Here is a 22,509-nt window from a genome sequence, read left to right as displayed (position 1 = left end):
GTAAAAGCAAAATGTGTGTAGCAACACAACAAAAGAGAAGACTACAAAGAGAAGACTAACCCTCTCATACTGAAGTGAAAGTTGAAATGAGAAAAAATGTGTATCAACATATTTAACCCTTAGTACAGCAGGGGCTCAGAGAGCAGGTGATGGAGAAGACCGAGATGCAAAGTTGGATTTCACAGACAAGAAAACAGAAGAAAAGTCTGTTTGGTAACTCATAACAGCTCATATAAAAGCAGGCGTGACCCACTTTTATAGCAGCCACATCTTATTAATATGAAAAGAAATCTTTATACATCTTTATGACCACATTCACCTGTTTGATGCGTTTAGGAGCTATCACCGTGGTAACAGCATCCTAGAAATCCACAAATATCAGACAAATGTATCAGGGATGCAACACTGTGACCCTCTCTCACACACACACACACACACAAGTACACACTACCATGAAAGGCTTCCGCACATAAAGACACACCAGGAAGCCAGATGCAGAGCGGGTGTCTTACTGATTACAAACAATGCGAGACATCCCAAGGCTGCTATCCCACTACTCTCAGCATGGTAAATATTGTAATGTTACTATTTCTCTCTTTTATTCGTTGCTGTTTCCTTTTCCTCCCTGTTTGGCTTTTTCACAGCGTCTCACCCACCATTTAAACATAAGTCTGAGAGTTCATTCATATTCTGTCTTTATCTAACCTGGCCTTTGACAGCTGCTAATTAAACCGCAGCAGCAAAAGCAGGTCTGGCTGTGGACTGTTGCAGACTAAGATAGAATAAAGGAATGCTCCACTGTAAATGAAAGCATAGTGTAAAAGAAATGATAGCATGTAGGCATACACTCATCGTCCCATGTACTCATCCATCATCTTCTCTAGCATTAAGTATAAAGACTTCAGCACAGCATGGGAATAAAACATGAGCCACACACCCAGAAATCCATATCCATTATCGTGGTGTGCATGCTTTTCATTTGCTGTATGGCGTGGCTGAAGCCGTATTGATTTTCATCCCTTTCCCCAGCTCTGAACGCAGTGTAAAAGCTTGTTTTCCTTCTTGCCATATTTGAAATTAGCATGATCAAGACCACATTTAGAGAGTGTCTATCAATCACATGGTGATTATCATCAGTGTGGTGGTGTGGTGCGGTGAACTCATTGGACAGCCGCTGGACCGTGGAATCAGCTCCTTTTCTTTGATTTGAGAGAAAGACCTACAGAAAATCCCAACTGCAAACTTAACATAACACTCCTCTTTACATCAGAGAGTGAGGTACTGTGGCACTGATTGGAGATTGATAGCGAATGATATTAACCTGATTATAGTCTACTCAACCTGACTGCACATGTGCACTGCTTTAAATGTAGAGCTTAGCAAAGTGAAGGGCAGCAGGGGTGAATTATTTTTGCCTCTTAACAGTCAATTTTGCATGTAAATTAAATAAAAGCCTCTAAAGTTAATTTCACGATGTGGTAAAACACATTTAAAGATATTAGGACTAATGGTAGTTACTCTGTTACTCCTTTCTTTAAAGCCAAGGTTTAGACACTGATGAAGTTTTTCTTTGAAACTTTAGCACAGACACACTTGTCCCTTTGTTTTCTGTTTAAAAAAAGACAGTCAATAATGCCAGATTCCGCTTTCTGCTCCAGTCTTCTGTCACCCCCCTTTCCCTCTGCTTGCCATGACTGATGACTCACCCCCTCATGTCCTTTGGTGCACGCTCAAGACTTGAGTGACACAATCATAAAGCAGTCAATTAAACACACCTCCTTTGAATGTCCTTCCAGGCGCCCGGTCGTGTTTCCCTGCTGTCGCGCTCATCGGAGAGTATCAAAAGGCTAAAATTTCATGCTGTGGTGCTGCATCCTCTATCGTTTTAATAGATATTAAGATACTGGTGGACTAAGTCTCTAATGTGTATTATTATAAACACAAAACTCTTTTAAAAACCTTGGAATGATTGTCTGTTACATGACAATGACAGAGAAAAACAGTCACCTTAACAGGTGGTAGAATAAAAACAGATAATAACTTTGTCGAAGCCCTGTGATTTCACAGACATGTCTTACGTATTTGTATCTTTGTATAAATGTTTTAATTGGTTAAAAAGAACTTTTGAAACACCAGCATGTCTGTCATGAACTAGTAAGACGAAGACGGCAGCGGCCACAGCACGTAGTCCCCAAATTACGGTGACGGCCCCATGCTCATTCTGTAATGTGCTCTGTCACTAGCTACAGTTAAGGGTGCTCTCCCATACCCATCTGTTAACGCAAGACTGCCTGCTACACAGCCCTCGTCTTGTTTGTCTTTCACTAGAAAAAGGTTTTTTCTAGCAGTGATTGTTAAGCAGTAAGTGCCCAACTTGTCAGATCCCATCACGAGTGCTTGATTTGAGCAGCATCGACCCTGATTGTAGTAGTGGGCGAAGCCGCTCCATGCAGTGAAAGAGGACACAGCTCCGTTCTCAGCCAAACCCGTAGCTTCTCACCAGGTCTTTGAATATGAGCATGTCAATATAGCCATTGCACACGGCTGCATGTGCCCCCTCTGGCATGATTCCTCCCCCGACTGAATCGATTCAGGCTCTGTTTATCTCATTAGCTTGTAGTGTGTAATCAATCACACAAGGGCATTTGTTTCAGGCCTCCAATCCGCAATGTGTTATAACTCAACTCCTCTCTTCTGTTCTTCTGTCTGCAGTTATGTTTAGCAACAATGCTACACCCAGCCTAACTGAGACAGCCTCTTCATATCAAATGATCTTAAAATACTGCTAAGTGTGATGGTCTGCAGGCACAGGACACATTGAACATGCACATATACATAGGCCGTAGCTCACTCCTTCTCTCAGGGTAATTGACAGTGTGCTCGGTGTGCACTGCTACAATAATGTCTCCTTTTATTCTTCTTCGTTAAATCTCCAAAACCTTGAGCTAACATTCATTTCCCTTCATTTGAAGAGCTAATATCACACCAGACGTGTGCACTAAATTTAAACTGAACCCACAAAGAACAAGCCAACAGGAAAACTATTCACTGCTGTTCAGTGTACAGATTTGTCTGAGAACATGAGTCACATCAGGGTAGCAAACAAGAGAGCAATGGACACTGTCAAACTGTAACTGGTTAAAGCTCAGCTCTGCCTGAGGCAGGCATCGAATTCTACATTTGCCAATTTCACAGAGCCACTTTGATCATCAGGCAGCACTTTAGACAAACCAACTCATCACCGAGATGCGTCAGCTGAGCAGCACAAACAATTATTACACTGTCACAGATACCTAGATGGCATTTAAAGGAACTACCACTTTATCTGCTCAGCAGCAGTTCACAGCAGTAATTTGTAACAAGTGTGTCTGGCAACATACTTTTGCTCCGTTCTCTCCTGTGCTTCATAAAGATGAGGCAGACATAAACAAGACGTTCCCTCAAGTCTCTCATGGGAACCAAATGACTGCAGAGCTGATTCATTCTCACTGAAACCCTCTGAAACTGTACCAGAGCTGTGAAGGGAGACGGGATAATAGATCCCTCTGTGCACAGTTCAGTCGATCTGTTAAAAACCAATAGATAAGCCATTCAAAATTCACCTTCCACAGAAATGATCCTTAAAGTGAGGATCGGTGATGATTGAGACAGCTGGTGTTGCTGCTCTGACCGGAAGTCTTCCTGCTGCCTTGTCAGCTTGTTGCTGTTCTCTGTACCCATGATCTGACCATGAACATTTCACATTTTACAGCTCATGTGCAGCTCATTTCCAGAAGCAGCACCAAAATATTTTTCTAAGAGGGGATCCCATCACTGATTGTGCATTTAAATATTTGCCTCAGTAAAAATGAACACCAAGGGCATGCTGTAAACAGACATGAGTGCTAATGTTTATACAAAGTACCACTTTTGCACTATGAATGCACAAGTTATTGCTTCTGCTCTAATAATTCCCAGATATGATTTAAGTGATGATACTCAGAGTAATCATGTCTGTAGTCAGATGATGGCTCAGAAGCTGTAGCCTTCGGGGCATCGTGCAGCAGCCCTCAGGACTGCATATGTGAACTGCATTAAGTGCTGGTTAACATTAGGCGTGAGTCTGTCACAGACATATTCACAACATGCCAATCTGCTTTGGAAATAGAGACACATCACTTATGAAGTGATTATAAGCATGACCAGTTTAAGCTCTTTATTTTGTATTTGTATTTTACAGTTTGTTCACAGTAATTAATTCTCATTGCCAAGAAGCTCAGCAAATTAATGGTAGGCAGGTCGCTCACTGCCCTTATTAAACTATTAATTAAAAGCCTAAACCAGAAAGAAGATAATCGCGCACGGTTGACGCTTCAACAGGTCACCTTGTCCTTTAAAAGTTGTGACTTATTGATTGTAAAAATGAACTGACAATCACATTAAAGAGGCCTCCTCTTGTCAGGTGACAAGAATTTTCAAAAAGCTGCACTGGTGTAAAGTAACAATATAATATCATCATATTAGCAACAGTTTCTCAGGGACACTCTGCATCCACACTGTGCCAGTGTGAGTCAGAGATGCAACACTGTGACTTAGATGTAATTGGCACCTTCTGCACATGAAATGCTACACAAGTAATGACAGGAACAAAAACAACAGGTTAGCTCAGGCCTGTAATCTCTCACTCCTCAGCATGCTGCATGACACTCTGTGACCGCTGGCACTCCTTTTCTTTGCACCTTATTCTTCACCTCACTTCAGTCACTAACATTCCTTTAAGTGTTTACATTTCATTTTTCTAATCCCCTTTCACTCCTTTCACTTTGCTGCTATTGTGGGTGTGGAAATATAAATGTACCACCCAAGGAAAAAAAGCATTCATTAATATTTAATCTGGAGTAATTCCCAACTGCAAATGAATGTTTATCCATCTCACTCAGTCAAAGCAGTCACAACTGCTGCCTGCGTTACCTCTAGTAACTCTGAATAGAAAAACCAGACAGCCCTCTCTCTGAGCCAATCCCATTTCATACTGAGTAACAGGGATGACTGCAAGAAAATGAGTTCCGCACACTTAGCATTGATGGGTAAAAAAAAAAACTGTCACGGTTTTAATAGTGATTTTATGGGATAGATTAGTAAATCAGATTGGTCTCAGATCTAGAAAATCATTTAGAATATGGAAGTTATAAAACACCAACCCTGATGTTTCTTCTTATTATTTTTTGCTCTTATCCTCATGCAATACCATTTTGTACCACAAGTCTAACAATAGAGGAGGACAAAACACCTCAAGGACTGTTATCTTTTTTTTCCTTTAATGCAGTCTATATTTCTGGTTGATGGAAATATAGTCAATGAATAAAATGGGAAACGCAACAATGGGCTAAGGCTCCTGATAAACAACCCTATTATAAACTGGGTTTGTAGCAATAAATATCCGATCTGTACAGTACAATATTGTCATCCTCATTCTATAAACCCAACTTTCAAATGACGAGAAGTCATCCAAGCATCCAGCCTACAGACACAATTTATGTCTAACAAACAACCTGCCTATAAATAACACATGGGATCAAGACCAGCAGAAATGAAATTGAGATCTGATGATGAATTCTTAGGCCTGGCAGCATCATTAACGCTAACAATGGGTCCCCAAAACACATCAAAGGTCTGCTTAATAATGAGTGAGGCGTGTTTAAGAAGGCATGGCGTTTTATCATTTACACAGTGTGTGCTGTGAAAACAGAAGAGATAATGACATATCTGCGCTGCTGTATGGCTCTGACACACAACACTACAAAGGTCAAATGTAAAGTTATGTGTAATTATAACCCTTCAAAGAAGATTGCAAATCCATCCACAGAAGCAGAGCAGCTTAGTTTGCATTACAGAGCCAAGTTGATCAAATTTGAAAAGGGTTTCTACTCATGTAACATGCAAGAAATGAGTGTAATCACGCTGGTTATGAAACATTTTCAATTCTTATTGTGGTTTCTAACCTATTCTTACAGGTTTACTAAATTTCCACCGATTTAGTTTCATAAATGTTCACATATGTTCATCGACTCAGCTCTGGGTAATAATGGTGAACCCTTTTCACTGGCCAGTGTTACTGAAATAATCTCCCCGCATGTTCATAAAGCGATCCTTTCCCCCCTACAGACGTGGATGGGCACTTATTCTTGTTAAAGCTGAGGGATTTACAACAAAGCCTCCAGGATTTTCTCAAGAGGGTAATTGAGAAAGCTTGTTTGTGCCTCAAAACCAGGACTTTTTCATTGCGCCGTGTGCTTTTTCCCTCGCTGTTGCCTAATCTGTGAGTAATTACAGCGAGCAGCGACCCCTGAAAGGACTGGATGTTTATCACAGACACAGACAGACATAGAAGGTGTAGATGTTTCACAGCTGTTTGATGTTATTAGCAGCGAGTAGAATCCTACCTTTATAATACGTCAGTAATGATCATTCTTTTCTCTAAATTGCACATCCTCAACAAATAACTATTTTTTGTGATACTGCTTGGTTTGTGATTTTGGTGTGATGGCAGTATACTTCAGTTTTAACTAAGACAGACTTCGCCTGCAGTGTCCAGCACCACTGTCAGGTCACATTATGATTGTGTGGTGATAAGGGAAGACCTCTGTCATCATGCGCAATGATCATCTCAGCCTCCTGATCTCAGACACCTACTGTTAGACAGGACACATACAACAGCTTCACAGACGGCTCCACACAACAACTCCTTCCTCTAGGCTGAACACTTTGCTAAACACACAGTCACAAACTGCGCAATCTACACTCTGCACTGATTATAGGTTAAGTTTATTTTGCCATAATGGATGGAATGGGACTGCAACTGTTCATTCTTCGGTGTCATGTAATTGTAATCATGTAGGACAATATCTACAGATATAGAAGCACTGTTTTCTGCTCCGTTCTTGGTCACTCTGTGTGGCAGAGCGGGGTTTGACAGTGGGGGAGGTAAAGCTTGAGGGCTGGGTCAGGAGCTTTGCTTATTGTTTGTGCCTGCAGATATTGTTGACTGTGTACGTCTTTGTATGTGTGGGTCTGTGTATACAGTGCACTATGTGACTGCACATACTGTATACGCCTCGGGTAGCATCTCTGTTCTGTCTGCTAATCTCCAGCAGGCTTGATGAATGTGAACACAACTGATACCACACTGCCAGCTGTCTCTAATGCCTTCTTTTTTTCACACTGCAACACTTCCCCCAGGGACTATGGTTACCCACAAAATATACTTAATGAGATTATATGACACAAAAAAGAATCATTAAGAAAAAGGGTAAACTTATTTGAATTGTGGGGCATTACTGATTGAACCAGCAAACAGCATTACAAGCTTTAGCAGCAAATCCCTGTAAAACAGAAAATGCTGCAGTTCATTTTGTTGATACTCAGAGTGACTTGTTCTGCAGCAGTTAGCACGAGCACAGGCTTCTGCAATAAAACTGCACCCCAAGTACAAAACAAAGAGAACCATACTCCAGTGTAGCTGCTCTAACTGGCACAATGTTGCAGCAAACAAGCACATTAGCTTTCATTTGACAATAATGATATATAAGTGAAGCAGACATCTACTGACTCAATTTATTTATAGCCTAGGATCATGACAGCATCAGCAGAAAAAACAACCAAACCCATAGGGTCTTCATTCTCAGCACAAAGAATTATGTTGCATTTGACAGGTTGTCCTGGTTTCCATTGAAAGAGCTGCGATTTCCAGCATAACATTTGTTGGGGAATGTATGTATTTACGTTGGAGTCTATTTAAAAACAATAAAACCAACAGATTAGCTGTTACATTTAAAAGTTGAATACTTGCTTTATAAAATATGGCTTAGATAGTTATGTTAAGCCAATCAGCTGACTGCAGCTTACCCTTTTAGCATTGTTAGCATAGCAGCAAGCCGTCTCAACAAGTTTTTTGAAAACATTCCATAGGTAAAAAAACAAATGAATAATCAAACTCTTGGTGAAAACAGATCAAATATAAGTCATTAGGATCCACCTCATGCACTTCTTTCCTCTGACTTGTATGCACTGATTCAAAGATAGCACCCCATCCTCCGCTTATAATCCTCGCTTTTCAAACCCAATTTCCCATTTAAGTGAGCAGTGGTGGTCTACACAGTGATTATATCTGGCAACCTTGCTGAAATAGCTGTAAGAAGTCAGGATGAATTCAACAGCTACAGCAGTTTGGAGGAGTTGAGCATCTAATTATTCGGTGTTGCTGGTCACTCCAAGCTGCTCTGATGTACCTCGGGCAAACAACCGCTCTCCCTGGAGGGAGAAAAGCTGCTGGAGAGAAGGCAGAGAGCCTCCGCCAGCACGAGTCTGTGGAGTGCAGTTTATTCTAATTCCTCTGCAGGACATTAATGAGCCAGGATAGTGGCTGTCTTAATGGGCAGCCAGACAGATTTAAGTGCCCCATGGAGTGTAATCCACTGAGGTACAGCAGCACTGCTGCAAGGCCCAACAGATTGTTCTTAGTCGTCATTTTGCTTTAATTTTGCTTCTAAGCTGTTCATTAAAAAGGGCATGTGCCCGGTACGTTTTAAGCCCCCGCCTCTGGGACAGCCACGGGCCAAAGTCCAAACCATGCCCTCCTATATTTTCATTCAATTTAGACTTCAGCTTTTGACATCCTGAGTGACTCACTGTATTTAGTGCTAAAAGCAAACACTGTTGTTACAGGCTGCCTTTGCATCTTCTCTTCTTCTTGCTTTGCTTTTAAATCTGAAGAAAATCCAACAATAAAGCTTTTTCACAACAATATTGATTAAATTCAGTTTATACAGTTTTTAACAGCAAGGCATTTAAAGGGCAGACGGGAGGATGACAGTACCGTCAAGGCCACACATCTATCTATCTATCTATCTATCTATCTATCTATCTATCTATCTATCTATCTATCTATCTATCTATCTATCTATCTATCTATCTATCTATCTATATATATATGTATATATATATATATATATACAGCTCTGCATAAATAATAACTTCTGCTTTCTGATTTAATAGCAATGATGTGCTGGGATTTTTCAAGGTACATAAGCACAGATACAACCAGGCGTTGCTGCCACTGACACTGTACATGCAAACTATAGAATGCTTCAATGCTACTTGTCTGCTGTCAACATGCAAGCTTTAAACTCCACATTGTGACTAATGATCATTGTGGCCCTCAAAGAGATTGCAAATAGCCACGTTGTATAGATTATTATTCATAATCACAAATCAAGACTTATAGAAGAAATTGTGAGTGCATGTAAAATCACCTTCAGTTAGATGCACAAACATGTGACACAGTGCAGTCTTATAGATATATGTGATGCTTCGGCCCTCTGTTGCCTTAGGCTGGACAGCTCCCTGACTGGATCTGCACAGTAGCTCAGTTACCTTCAAAGAGAAAACCTACAGCACACACTGAACAGACATCAAACATAAAGGAATTTTGCACAGTGGAGTGGGGGTTAAAAAAAGGCCTGTATCTTTGAGCTGTGTGTGTGTGTAGGTAGACATGCCTCTCATGCACCCACGTGCTGCCCTCTGTTTCCAAACTTTGCCAAGCCTTGTCAATAGCTTTCAAAACATTTGTTCAAAGTCTAATTCCTCTGTCTTGTCAGGCTTCATACGTGTTATTACACAGTGCAATGATGTGTGACACACTGCTGAGCTGGAGAGGAACATGTGTACTTCCACATACAGATGCCTAACACCTGCATTTTCACAAGATAATGCCCTTTATAAACGGTGAGTTTGTGAGTGTTTTATTTTGGTTATACATAACAGAATATTTTGAAATTGTGCTACTGTATAATATATTTAAAAAATACACTTGTGTGCTTGTTTTGTCTTTGTGCTTCATGTTTCAGTGGATATTATGTGAAAAGCTATATGTATATATACTTCGTGTGTTTGTGTGTCTTTATTTCTGGAAAATAGAAGATAGATTCTTTTTGACTTATTAAGGAGCTGAAATAGCTCTATAAATATGTAAAGGCAAGCTAGACCTGGTGGATCAAAACATTTATTTAATTTATACATAATTGTAAAAGATTGGTAACTGCTAAATTACAATGTCTTAATGCATAATTTGGAGCTTATTCTAAGCTGGTGGGAGTTATTGTGTGTGCATTTCTGGCCCCTGCAGCACTTTGAGTAGCACAGGGCCGAACGGCAACCTTGAATGCAGAATGAAATGACAAGCCGTCCGCTTCCATAAATGAGATCTGAATGCTATTTGCTGACATTGCTAGACTGAGCCTGAAACTAAATATAAACATGTCAGAGAGTGCAGCGCTACAGAAGCATGCTAACGCCTGTGTTAGAAACAGCTGGGAACACACACGGTTTCACTGCATGTGAACATTACTGTACACACTGAGGAACGGGCACCAGGTGCTGCTGCCATCATATATGTAGACTGTGGAACATATGAGGGAAATGTTGAAATTAGAGCAGCACAGCAAGTTAGTTAGTTAGTTATTGTGTCTCAGCATGAAACAAAAAATATTTTATGTCATTTATTCATTATGAATTCTTTCACAGAGAAAGACAGGGATGCATTACAACTCAGTCTTTTAGATGCCTTTTTGCTTTGACACTATGTCTTGTTTGAGAAAGTAGGAGGTTGAGAGAAAACATATTTGCCCAATATGTCTGATGTCATGATGGGTGTCAGCATGCGGTGACCGGACCAGTCAGAACTTCCAGGGTTAGTCAGCCTGATGTGTCTTGACACATGAGTAAGAACTCAGGACCAAAGCCCAGTCTTATGGCACTGTAACCACACTGTGCAAGAGTTTCCACTAACAGCCTACTGAGAGTCTGTTGTTAATCTGCAGAAAAATTACATAGAATTAAGCTCTGAACCCTGCAATATGGATATTGCAAGGCATGATCCGCATACATACATACATACGTACATATTGCTGCTTCCACTTTTCTTCTGTTTACTAGCCAGGAACACAAAAAAAGATGTTAACATATTTAAAATACACAAGTGGGTTTAAGCTGCCTCTACATCTCCTCTCAGAGCCGGGCTTTCCTTGGAGGGTGTCAGAAAAGAAAACAGAAAGCCCACTTAACTTCATCTCAGGCTTCTCTTTGCTCATGTCAGCGCCTCTTTTTTGCTCACCTCTGTGGACAAGTTGTTATTTTCTGTCTGGCAGGTTGTATACTGCTCTCCAGGGTTACAAAGTGCTCAGACTTTTGTTCTCCTCATCCCTTCTTTTTTTTAAAAAAAAATTTCATCTGATTTTTTCAGTGTGCACAATGAAATCTTAAAGTCTTATTTCATAAAGAAGCGGATTTAATTTGCATTTATCAGTTGAACTCAGTGATTAGAAATTCCAGTTGGACCATGCAGCTCTATGGGTCAGTTAAGAGAAAATCTCCCCGTGCCCTTCTGCTATCTCAGCACCCAAACGCTCATCACGAGGATTACCAGCAATTCTTTCATCAGGGCCGACAAAGACTCTCTTAGCGCCTGCTCACTCTGCCTCTCTGCAGCATGCAACATGCATACATTTTCCCCACTCACACTTCCACCGTGCTGCTGCACGCAGCGACCCAGGCACAAAGATGGCAATCTCTCTACCGCTGTTCCAAACCTGATCAGCATGGAAATTGGTTAGTCTCTGTCAAGCTCCCATGCATGCTTTAAAGTGCAGATGTATATCTGACCATGCTGGCCAGTCAAGCAGAGAAGATGAAAAAGAAGATAATGTGGTATCATTATTTTTACCTCATTCAGAGACTTCAGTGTGAAGCTGCTATTCCCAGTGCATGCGGCAGAAGGACTCCCATTCATTCTAGAAATCCTGTTTTTGTCTCTGCTCTGTGTTGTCCCCCCCTTCCTCTTCCTTGTCCCTTGTCGAAAGAGAGGCAGCATTCAAAGCATCCCCTTCTTTTATTCTGCCGTGCCAGCTGAAACCCGCCTTCATGCCTTGGATGATAGAGATTTTAAAAAAAGAAGGGGATATAAAGCAAAGAGAGGTCTCAACCTCCCAGGATTTATTTTCCTCCCTTCCCTGTCTCCTCTTCTTGCGCTCTCACACACGCTGGAACATGAGGGGAGACGTCAGAGTGGCAGCGATGTATGTTTTGCTCTGTGGCTCTTCACCTCTTCTTTCTCCTGCTCTCCCTCCCACCCTTTGGTTTCACTACCTCTCTTCGTCTCCCGTCTCTGTTTCTCCCTGGCTCGTTGGCTCACACAGGAGCTCTGTCGTGAGATGGCTCTACGCGTGCAGAGACATCTGTGAATGTGCTTATGTTGGGGGACTAAAGTAGCCTCTTAGCTGAGATTGAGACCACCCTCCCCTCCTCCCTTCAAGAGATGGGCTTTCTAATGGCATGTACCATTAAAGCTTGGAGCAGGGTGGGCTGCAGCACTGAAAGGAAAGAGGGGGATGGAGGAGGAAGGAGAGGGGGGAGTTGCTTGGAGAGAGGTGGTTTAGAAGAAGATGTGGTCAAAGAAGAAAAGAAAGAAAAAGCCCACTAAGGAGTCCTCTCATTGTTTGTCATTTAATGATGCGTAAGGAAGTGGCATCGGCTCTAAAACACACACGACCTGATAAAGACATTTAAAGACAGCAACTTGAACATATGCAGAGTCACTCTATATAAGACAAGAGCATATGTTGGTTTTAGCAGCAGTGAATTAATTCTGGACGAGCTGCAATGAATAAAGCATTCCCTCATGCATGACTGACTGCACAGCGGCACACATGCAGAGACATATTGTGGAAATTGGGTGGAATGAAGAAAATTTTGCTTGAACATAAAAGATATTTTATTCTGGATAATAGAATGTGTACAGCTTAGATATCCAGATGCTGCTGGGACGGGCAAAGACTGCTCCAATGCCAATACTGTCATAACATTTCCATCCACACAAAAAAAAAGTGCACCATCTAATTTCAGGCGTCACTGAATAAAGAGCCTGTGTGTTGTGGAGGTGAGACAGTGTCTGGTGTTGAGGATCAGAAGCAGCCAGCTTACCTCCTCTGAGCCTGGAGACTGAACCTGGCTCTCTGAAGAGCTGAACCAGGAAGAGGTGTCCCTGCTCAAGAGACACAATGTTGGACATCACACCTGGAAAAACAAGACCACAGTGAGAGAGAACAAGATATAACAACTCCCGAACATATCACATGCATGACAACGAGAACACTCATACAAAGACATCTCTACACATTTGTGTTTTTAATTAAGTCTGCTATATTAAAACTCACAGGCAGCTTTGCATTTTCCCCTCACTGTATAATGAAAAAGGCTGCACCCTAGAGGGAACTGAAATTGCTAAATTGCTGCTAAGATTCCAGCCATTAATATAATGCTGTGCGTCTGTATGCCTGGATAACCTGAAGAAAACAATCTCTGGGATGATCTAACGACTGTCTGCTACATTTCACTGCAAAGTGTCATGCAGTATTTTGAGCTTTGGTTCGTCAGTCGGCTTGAGTGTGTGACACAGGCTTTGGACAGAACAATTTACTGGAAATGCTGAGTGCTCCAGGGTGTGTTTCATTACGGGTGGAAACAAGAAACAAGGTCCAGTGTGTGGTTAGAATCACATGAACAGAATCAGGCTCAAATTAATGCATAATGGAAATAAATAGGTAGAAACCCATGTAAAGCACTTCTTCATCTATAAAGGATTTAAGATAGATTTTAATGAGAAAGGTCGTTGCCACAAAATCAAGAGGTGTAATACCCAAAATCTCAAACCGTTTCTTTAAGATCTCTGCCACATTACAGACAGGTCCAGGAGTTCAGCCACAGCTTTACTCCCCCCCTGTTCTGATAAACAGCTCAGGTGTTCTGGAGACTCGGAATGACCCCTGAGTGTGTTTGATATATGAATCCTTTGAAACGCGCTTGTGTAAAGGGCTATAAATAAACTTGACCGGACTATTCAGTTTGCAAACAGAACATGATTACACACACAGTACTTGTTCTGACACACCTTGTAGTCACAGAGTCAAGGTCATGTATGTTTGGTCTGTATATCAAGAATCCTAGAGTTCTGATTTATCGGCTGCTGCCGGTCTGTTTTTGCTGTGTGTGTGTCATCTGTACAGGCCTTACACAAATGTGTGTGTGTGTTTAAAGTATGTCATGTATGTCTTAAATCTTTCAGAACATGGCTGCGGGTGTTGCCTCTTGCCTTTTTGGAGGAGTTTGATTTTTTCCCACAAGCCATCTGGTGTGTCTTTTCAAGCTGATAAACAGAGAGGGATTGGAGTTCAGCAGATGATAGAAATGGGAGTTGAGTGGGCCAGTGTGCACACACACACACACACACACACACACAGGACAAGGGCAACAGATGGAAGGGGCCCCAATAGGCTGCTAGTGCTGATGCCAGGCCCTGTGGGCAGGCCCCACTGGCCTCATTGGGGGTCCATTGATATCTAATGTTCTGACAGACTTTGAAGTGGGGATTTGAATCCAGACAATGTAATTCTACTTTGCCTGGCACACTAATACCACTCTGGGGATTGTTACACAAATTCTTTGCTGGATGATAAGTGTTCTAAACCAAATGATCAGTTTTTGTAAGTATTCAATGGCCTGCATCACTCAAACATTTAAAAGGAGTGATGATACCTGCAGTTCCAGCTGTGAATGTTTCTTCTGCTATTATTGCATACTATTCCAAACACAGTCTTCATTTGGTCTGCATGATTTCTTTCTTGCCAAAACAACTCCCTCGTGAGAGGTTTCAGATTGTACACTGTACTTAAAGTCAAACTGCGAATTACATAAACACCTAATTCTCACAAACAACCCACTGTTTACATCCTGTTTTCACTTTTGTTGCAGAAATATGGGAGCAAAGCAAAAAACATACAATAAAATTTGACAACATATGTGTAAATGTGAGAGGAAGCGGAGTAAAGGCAAGATAACTGCTCCCTGGAGTGTCCAAACAGTTTAGCAGTGAGCATGTTTCTGAGAGTTCCTTTTTATGGAAACATTTAGTTGTCAAAAGCTGTCTGAATTCAGTTCACGGTGTGCAACATTTTCACACAATTGTGTTTTTCATGTCTTCCAGGATGGCCTAGAGGCACACATTTACCAGGGACAACAGAGTGAGAATGGAAACGGGTAGTGTCAGGGCTGTGTCAGACTCAATTATGCCATTTCTCCGAGCGGCATACAAGAGAGTGCAAATATGCATGTTTGGGACCAATATAATGGTAAGTATAGAAAAAGTGAGGCGGCTTGTTTACCAAAATGTATGACTCATAGGTGTCTCTGAACCAGACACCTCTGCAATAAACTCTCTCTGGTGTGGATGAATGACACTGCTGTGTGTGTGATGGTTATAAGGAACATTAAGCTGATCCATGGGCAGGTGGCCAGCCCAATAACAGCCACCGTTATAGCTTCCCTGTGTCTGCGGCCTTGGGCTCTATCATTACTTGGAGGGGAGTGTGTTGCCAGGTGACCCCGCAGGTAGTCCCCAAGACTGATAGATAGTGAAGGTGCACTGGCCCCATTTCCTCATAACAGATGAGAGGCCTTACGGGATCCAAAATTAGAGAGCAGCTGGGGAAATGAGAGTAAACCTTTCAACTGAAATATTGTTGCCTACAAAAGAAATGCTCTGGCTTGAAATTGCTGCAACTAATGTGAGAAAGCTTTATTAGTAGCAGCAAATTTCCCAAATTTCCCAGAGGGACCTTCCCAAAGGGATTAATAAAGTATATTCTATTCTATTCTAAATAAAAGTTTTAAAATGGATTTGATTTTGTCCTTGGAAGGATTTGAATCTTCCACACAGTATTAGACAGGACGGGCGTAGTGCATCTGTGAGCAGCTGAACACTTGCCATCATACTTGCTTCACTGTTGTGTAGGAAATGATGTCAAACGGGCGTTTCAGGTCCCTGCTTTAGGTCAGGGTGAGCACATGACACTTTGTACGGACACAAATTCCCCAAAACGTTTCATCTCTCACAGGCATGCTGTCTTATTCAGACTTTATTCTGTGTCAGGAAAAAGATGTAAGACTAAGAACAACTTGGATCATCCTTTAATGGCCTCCTTCAGGCCAGAATTGTAGTTTACAGTGTTTTGAAAAGCTCAGAGGGGGGGTGGCGGGAGGCCAAGCCTGCCCAGTGAACAGCTGTCTCTGGCAACAGCAGGTAGGCTGAGGGTGGACTGTATTTACATTGAATTAGGCCATCAGTTGGACAGGGTCCTCGGCATACAAGCGACTCAGACAGATCAACAAACAGACGCCAGTGATTCAAGGGCAAATCCTTAGACAGCTACAAATCACAGACTGACACTCCTGCATCTGTAAGAAGGCTGAGCTCCTGACACTCACCCGTCTGGATAAAAATACTGTACATGTCCCTTGCAGCACACCAGACATGTTCCCTCTAACACTGGTTGCACTGTTAAGGATATCTCTGTCACTGAACATCAGAATTATAATAAATAACAGTCAAACTTGGAGGGAGCTTTTGCAAATACACTATGTGACGAAAAGTAAATGGACACCATATGTACCTGTAGCATACTGTGGGTTTTCATTCTAAAGGTGTGAAATCTTGATGCAGCACTCTACTAGCTGTGCAGCTGATTATTGTTTGCATAGTTCTTTGATCTGCCTTGATCAATTGTGTGATGTGTTCCATCAGTTTATGGACAATGTCCTGAAAATGTGTGCTTCTTTGACAAATGTCAGTGGATTTAGAGCACATAATGAGCATAGTGTATAGTGTATATTCTCTTTGTAACCATAAGATAAAATGAAACCATGGACTGACTATCATCATCAGTTGTTAATGCAGAGTGATTTCCCAGCTCTGTGTGAATAAGTTGGCAAATATAAGCATTAGCTGTCTTATAGCTTTAATTAATAATAATAGAAAATAATATATGATGATGGAAGGACTTAACCACTGACTGACTACTCATAACTAGAGTGATTGCAATTTCAGCACAATTCTTATTGTATATGATTTACATATTTTCTTCACTTTAATTGTACACATCAATACTCCTTCATGAACTCAGTCCGCTGTGCATTGTCAAACATAGTTGTTAGTGCCTATGTCAAACATAGGCACTAACAACTCACAGCTCTCCAGTTATTACACAAGCATCGATGCCCCCTTTGGCTGCTTGGCTGTAAAAATTTTAGTTTCCTATTCACAAATCCAGGGCTGTGTTGGGGCTATGTAGGTAAATTGTATCATATTTTGCTCTGTGTTAGAAAACTAGAGTCTGTATATTCTGTTCTTTGCACATTCCACTCTTTATCACTCATATGCCAGCCAAGGCCACAGAAGGGAGTGAGGCACATGCACTCCCATGATGAAAGGGCTCAAAATATCAATACCCATGTAACCATGTTTTATTTTTTGTGCTTCATAAATACTGATCACAGGGAAAGAGACGTTGGAGATTGTCAGTGGCACAGGTGGTGCACGTCTCCCCTTGCAAGTAAAAAAGAGTCTGAGAATCTTTGTCTTGCAGAAGTGAATGGGTCTGTGTTTTAGACCTCACAGGCTGTGAATAAATCCGATCTCCTGAACAGATCCACAAATTTGCAGCCTGAAAGAGGATAGTTGTGGATTTTGAAAAGGTATAATCCAAACTCTGTAGAATAAAGATGAATGTATGCAGTACTTCCTTTTTAACCAAGCAGCAATACCTCAGACTGAGAAACCAGGTCAGTACAGAAGCGACAAAAACCTGTGTGGCCCCTTGAGGGTGGCTTTGATCCCCATAGACCTCCATGTTATGATGTCTAACTTTATACCTGCCTGTATAATGTTCTATCATTCATACCCCCATGCTTCCACTATTCTTTCACTACCATTCATGCACAATACCACCTTTCTACCTTCTGGATTTTTCTCATAAAAAACCAAAGAGACGTGAGGGAGGACCACGTTTTGAATCCCATTGACAGCTTCTTAACCCTTTGCCTTTCTCTGTCAGATTTTTGTGTAGGTGGTCACCCTAATTTAAAAATACCTTTGATGAAAACAGACACTTGGAATCATTTATTGCCCATCTGCTGGACTTCATGCTTCAAGAATCTGTAATGATTTTTCTTCTGTTTTTTTTTTTTTTTTTTTTTTTCAAAATGATCATTGACTGACAATCAAGGACTTCGTAGCTGCTTTAGAGACAGTGGACTGTCTGATCATGATATTTAATCACTTATTAAAGAACAATATTAAAATGGAAGTCACTCCATTCACACACAAAGTAGTTCATGTGAGCAGTGGTGGGTCAACAAGTTTTAGCTACATTCTGAATAACTTCTTTCTATTGCTGCACATAAGTTGCATTCTTTGTTTCCCACTGCACTATTAACAAGCACACAAGAGTATGCCTCATGTCAGATTCACACACATTTTTTATGCATCACTTGTGTACTTGAAACTGCACTCAGATGGTGCTGTGTTTACATACTGCTCTCGGTGTTCATTTCAAATGGTGAAAGGTGTGATTTCGTGTGGTGATATAGAACACAGTAATGAGTAGCAGACGTAGTTTCATCAGTATGCATTGGCAAATGTTAGAGTCCAAGGAAAATACGATCATCGAGCGGCGGCTGGTGTTTTGAAAGTGGAGGTGTAAACAGGCAAAATGACTCAAAACTGAACTCAACAACACATTTGCTGCATATATTAGATGATAAACTAAGTGAATCTGAACATTCCAACACATATTATTCTGTTTTAAAAAGCCTTGTCTCCTCTGTATCGATTTTTCACCAAAGGCAGCACTTTCACACTTGAGTTTGTCAGCGAATGATGGTTTTTACAGGTATGGAGAAACAGATGGAGTATATTAATCTTTTCTATCCATTCATACAAATGATGAAAGTAGCAGCCCATTAACAGCTGTGTGAGATTGTGCCTCTGACTGAATTAACTACAGTCATCTGTGTTTTCTTTTTAAATGATTGTCTTGTTGATTTAAAGGGATAAATGACTATTTTCTTCAACACCAGTACAATAAACTTCCCATGAAATAGCAATGTGGACCTGTTAAAAACAGGGAGCTAGCAAGGCTATCACTTTTCTGACATACTTAGTAGCTTCAATAGCATGTGCACTGCCCTCCATTCAACATCTGCTCTTTGTAACCAGGAAACATGGAGAGCAGCCATGAGGAAGTCCTGCTCTGTTGTCAAGGACTTACCACTATGGCTCGAGAGAGAGCAGGTGATACATTGGTGGCATTTTTACAGCAGATGCCCTCAAGTGAGACATATTTTTGAATCCTTTTTGTCTATACATTTGAAGGGTGAAAACTAAAATAGGCCAGAATAAGATAGCAAACCAGCATTACACTACAGCACTGCTGCTGATGCTTTTCAGGATCTATATACTAACACATCCAGATACAACACATGGTTACTTTATGTTAAACAAATGATCATATTGGCCACTGGCCAGATAATTATGCTCACATGTTCTATATCAAGGACTGAAATATTAACCATGGTTCATTTTCCTGCTGAGGGAACCCAACTTTTATGTTCATGTGTAGCCTGATGCCAATGCTTCATCCAAAAGAAGCTGATCACTGCTGTGCACAAAGCAGCTCTGTACTGCTGTCCTCACCTGCTGGCAGCAAGCAGCATGCTACATCAAGGCTAGAGGGTGTTGTAGTCCCATCACAAACCTGTGTAGCCCCCATGACCCTTATTTCATCTGAAGCATTACAAGGGCATAGTCACCTGATTGTGGAAGAAATACACTTAATATTGTTTGACCTAGGATGTGGGTATGGTGGTTATAGTGAAGACTTTCATTTTTGCATGTATAGCAAGCTGTTTTCGTTAATTATTCCAAGTTTTATTGAAAGCTACATACACAGCAGAGTAGCTGTGCCTCCCAGTATATTGGTCAGGCTCCCTGTTAGCACTGGAAGAGAGAAAAATCCTGGTGTCATGTGGTGCATGTCTCTCGGCTGTATCAGCCTACATATGCCATAATATCTCTGATTTCTCTTGTGCACATATAAGTAGTGTAATGTGGTGTACATGCTGTTTTACATGCAAAAGAGCTGGGAGCTGAGAGCAGGGGCATTGTTTGGCCCCTAAATGAAAGTAGTTGTATAACAGCACCACTTCAGAATATAAATAGAGTGATGGTCATTAAACATTTTAATATTTGAATAGACAAACACCCTGTATCAAAGTACACAGGGTATTACTGTGGATGAATGTTTATTATTTTCAACACTGCTAAAAGCAACAGCAGCAGAAACATAACAACCAGCAGCCTCTGCATTTGAATGGAGTTTGCAGTTTTGCCCTGCCAGCCCTGTGATTTGCTTGCAAGGCAGGTTTGTTTCAAATTTATGGAGGTTACTGAAGTATACTGAAGAAAACGCTGCGAGGAAACGCAGGAAAAGGAGAATCCTGTGCTACCTTGAAACCAATGAGGTAATCAATGAAGCATTGGCTTTAAGCAAACACTGCCTGTGTTCCCTCTCTTTTTTTGCCTTCTCTCTTCCTCCAGCCTTTCATGAACACACAAATAAAATTTGAAATGATGTATTTGGTGAACATTTTTATTTCGTTAAAGGATCAAAGCTCAACTCACTTTAGATCCTTAATAAATGCAGCTGACGGAAATGCGCAGCAGACAGATGAAGAATTACCACCAGTGGTCTGATTAGACGACTTTATCTGACATATGTTATATATTTATATATATTCCCATCTGAAATCAGAACACTAATCCTCCTCTGTCTCTGAATAGTGTGGGATTTGTGCAGTAATATTGCGTAATGAGCCCGGAAGTCAGACCTATTTCCAAGGCAGATAAAACAGTAGGGTGAACAGAGGCTAAACTAAACACTGAGAGGAACTGCTGTTTGTTGTTATAAATTAATGCTATACACAAGAGCAGTGTGAGTGTGTGTGTGTGTGTTCCAGTGAGCTTTCTGTAGGTTTATTGATGGCAAGGTTAAATTGGTAATTCAATCCACTTTATTGATGTGAGGATCAATTGTTCAGAGGAAGATATTTGTGTTTCAGCACTTAAATAAATGATGCATCTTTCTGTGCATTAACATGATACATTATTGACCATAAAGCTGAGCCTGTTTTGTGGACCTTTCAATGTCTTTGGACAGGATTCGGTTTGTGTTTAAGACACAGGCAGAAAGAATAAATTGCATGTCGAGCAGCATTTGAAAAATGTTTTATAACACTGACCTTTATCTTAGTCACATGATAAGGCATGCTCTTTTCCTTCACCTCCCTGCTTCATAGTCACAGTAATGACGTGTGTGGGAGGTTGGCTGCCCAGTGCAACTGCAGACGGCCTCTCGGCTGCTCCACTTGGGCAGAGGGGCTGTTTGATCAAGGGCACCTCAGGACTATACGTGAGGGAGCGGTGGCTGTTTCTTTATCAAACCCAGTTTTCCCAGGTGGTCTGGGAATTTAAATGTGTGACTCTGTGATAACAAACCCAGTTTACAGTGTGACCTCTGGGTTTAATGCAATGCAAGGCCCAACTCTCCATGCTTTCACAGCCCTCTGGTTCTATTTAAGGTTGGTGGTGCACTTACTCTTTCAAAGAGAAAGCAGAATGAAAGCAGTGGGTCACTAATAGTGCATCAAGCAGCATCCTCTGAGAGGCCAAAACAAACAAAAAGCTTCTTACATTTTCTTTCATTATCACAGTGTTTAACTACAAAGCTGCTTACAGCTTGAGCTGCTATGCTGCATAGTGTATGTATATGCCTCTACATGTCATATAAGATGATATAAATGTGACTTCTACATCCAACGCTACCTTTTTTCACTGTCATCAATAGACCACAATATATGCCTGCAGCAGTATTTCCCTGCAAATTGCACAGCACACATCTCCAGTAACACTGGTTTCACATTAAGGTTTGGAAGGATTTTAGATACTAAATAGCCTGTTTATGTATGAGAACATGTTGTATCTTGTGTTTGCTAGAAAAAAATATTTTCCAAAAATAGCTTCTCTGCTTCGTTCTCAGTCACTATTTTAATTGTCAGAGTGACTTCACTGGTCACTGTTTTTTGTTTGTATCATACTACAGATATTGTAGTGTGCTGTCTGAATCTTGTTGTAAAAACATTTTTGACTCTCCACTGTCAAAATAATTTTGGATTCAAACCATAGACATGTAAGGATTTGTAAATAAATATGATGGCACCACTAGGTTTCCTGTTTAAAAGGCTCTGGCTGTGCTGTGTTGGCAGCACTTGAGTATTTTTTATAGTTCTGTCTGTTATAATTTTGAGATATTTGTACACTGAAGATGATTCTACTGAGTCTTTATGCCTTATAACATGGCTGAGCTCATATTGGACAGTTTAAAAATCTATCCGTGCAGCTGACTCTCAGGAAGTGTCTGCATTAATTCTTCTCACCCTCCTCGCTTTCGATAACCATGTGCCTACATTACTTACAGTGCATCTCAGAGAATGACAGTTTGGTTTGAGTTCCTGGTGTTACACTTG

General features: G+C 41.0%; 1 protein-coding gene across 6 annotated transcripts in view; it reads right to left on the bottom strand.

Moving 5' to 3' along the window:
* b3gat1a (beta-1,3-glucuronyltransferase 1 (glucuronosyltransferase P) a) overlaps nt 1–12,258 on the bottom strand; it is a 61,891-nt gene extending 49,633 nt beyond the window's left edge. For 3 of the 6 annotated variants that reach the window (XM_028419206.1, XM_028419211.1, XM_028419212.1), the window contains exon 1: nt 11,762–12,258. The gene's annotated coding sequence lies outside the window, so the exon portion shown is untranslated. Of the gene's footprint in view, nt 1–9,290; nt 9,427–10,940; nt 10,971–11,557; nt 11,628–11,761 lie in introns of all 6 variants that reach the window. The other 3 variants (XM_028419207.1, XM_028419208.1, XM_028419209.1) reach the window with 3 other exon arrangements.
* Nucleotides 12,259–22,509: the final 10,251 nt, after the last annotated feature.

This window comes from Parambassis ranga, chromosome 13 (genome assembly GCF_900634625.1).
Source record: "Parambassis ranga chromosome 13, fParRan2.1, whole genome shotgun sequence".
Classification (NCBI taxonomy): domain Eukaryota; kingdom Metazoa; phylum Chordata; class Actinopteri; family Ambassidae; genus Parambassis; species Parambassis ranga.
The sequence above is the reverse complement of the archived record's forward strand: the minus strand, read 5'-3'. Positions and strand labels throughout refer to the sequence as shown.